Raw genomic sequence first — 2,123 nt, 5'->3', positions numbered from 1 at the left:
TATTAAAAAGTTCATGATATTCATAATTATTTGAATCCATTTTAACTAATGATCTAAGTATTATAACGTTTGTCAATTTTCAACTTAAAATGTATAAATATACAAAATAATTATGTAAATGTACTAATAAAACTAAGTCTAAGGATGCATATAAAAAAACTATAATAAAGTTTAGTTAAAAAAATATAATGCTTAACGTCAATTTTGAAATTTGAATGGTCATGACATTAATCATTATTTGAATGCTTTTTAATTAATTATTTTTTTTAAGTATCATAATTTTTGGCTTTGTTAATTTCATTAAAATTATGATGAAGTGTTAACAAAATCTCTATTTGATCTTATTAGATATTTATATCACTTACTGAGAGTTTGTGTGCTGCAATTTAAAGTTGTGTGAAGGTGAAGGCTTTGAATGTTATTAAAGGGGTCATATGATGCTGCTAAAAAGAACATTATTTGGTGTAATGAAATGTGTTTATGTGGTTTAAAGTTAAAAAAACACATTATTTTTCACATTCGTTATGCCTTCTTTCTTTGCGTGAACATTTGGGCGGCGTTATGCAAATCTTCCCACATCATGACGTAGACATGTGGGGGCGTGTTAGAACGAGCCGTTTTAGGTAGGCGTGGTTGACTCTTAACTTTTATAAAGAATATCTCTTTGGATTTGAGACTTTAGTCTTTGCAACTTTACAGATCTTCTTTATGCACCAAGAGCTTGTAACACTCCAAAGAGAAATGAAAAATTGAAATCGCATCATATGACCCCTTTAATGAATATTAGTTTAGTTTAATTGTAAAGTGACGTTCACACTGAGGTTGCCAAGATGCTGTACCGTTTGTTGCTAACAGCCTACTGCTACTTAACAGTAGTATCCAACTTCAAGAAGAGGAATATGTGAACTTCACTTCCGCTTCCATTGCTAGTAGGTGTTCCTAAAGCCCAGCTGGTAGAGCATGGCACTAGAAACATCAACATCATGGATTTAATTCATTGGGGACACAAAAACTGATGAAATTTATCCCTTGAATGCACTGTAAGTTGCTTTGGATAAATGCGTCTGCCAAATGCATAAATAAAAATGTAAATGCCCATTGGCATCCGCATAACATTGCAGCGCATTTGCATAGAGTTGATCTCTTGCCAATGGTCTTTAGCACGTCACTTCAAATCTTATGAAAGTTGAGTCACTTTGTAGTTATTTTGTTGTTATGAATCGCTGTCAGTGTGAACGCCCCCTAAAGATCAGAAAGAGAAGGTGGAAAAGTTTAGTTATTACTGGTGCAAGAAACCTTGATTAAAATAATTTGTGGACTTAAAGGTACAGTTCAACAAAATAAAAAAAATTCTGTAATCATTTAGGGGGCTTTCACACGAAGCACATTTGGTGCGGTCCGAGCCTGAGTGTGATTGTTCCAGGCGCCCCCCGCAGCGCTGGTCTGGTTTCACACTCACTTGATTCTTTCAAACCCTGGTGTGTTTGCGTTCATCTTACGTCATCACAAGCGTGCACGGCACATAATACAAAACAGCTTGCTTTCTTCTGTGGAACACAAAAGAAGATATTTTGAAAAATCAGTGGAAAGTCAGTGGAATCCAATGTTGTTTGGACCTGAATATTCTTGAAAAGATCTTAATTTTCACATTCTTCATTTGTGTTCTACAAAAGAAAACAACTATACATATTTGTAATGACGACATCAGGCTGAGTAAATGATGTCATGGGTGAACTATCTCTTTAAGGTGACAAAATAAAATACTGGGCTCCAGTATTTTCAGACTTTACGATCGCTGAAGTGTTTCGTGTTGGTCCGCGGTGCCCTTGCTGCAGCACTGTCGGTAAAAGTGTCGTTTTCAAGGTGTTAATTCTTCAGGAGTTTTACTTTTAATGTTCAGTTGTAGCCAGGCAACAGCAGAATAATGGATTCACTCCATCGCACCCCCAGTCGCAAGTAGAGAGAGAAAGAGAGAGTGTGTGTGTGTGGATTAGTTGCTGGCTCACTAGTACACACTGCACTCAGGGAGTGTGTGATAATCACTGCTATGGCAACGGCTCCCAGTACCAGGATGTGGATCTGGACTGCCATGTGCTGCTGCCGGTGGTATATATATATATATA

The 2,123-nt window shown here is 36.3% G+C and overlaps 1 protein-coding gene across 1 annotated transcript in view; it reads left to right on the top strand.

Moving 5' to 3' along the window:
• The window catches only part of LOC107697961 (MICOS complex subunit mic25a), a 73,096-nt gene that overhangs the window by 52,205 nt on the left and 18,768 nt on the right, over nt 1-2,123 (top strand). The gene's annotated exons all lie outside the window — the stretch shown is intronic.

The sequence above is a fragment of the Sinocyclocheilus anshuiensis genome, unplaced genomic scaffold, assembly GCF_001515605.1.
Source record: "Sinocyclocheilus anshuiensis isolate Anshui unplaced genomic scaffold, SAMN03320099.WGS_v1.1 scaffold78, whole genome shotgun sequence".
In the NCBI taxonomy this organism is placed as follows: Eukaryota; Metazoa; Chordata; class Actinopteri; order Cypriniformes; family Cyprinidae; genus Sinocyclocheilus; species Sinocyclocheilus anshuiensis.
Note: the sequence above shows the minus strand (reverse complement) of the source record. Positions and strands in the feature narration are given on the sequence as shown.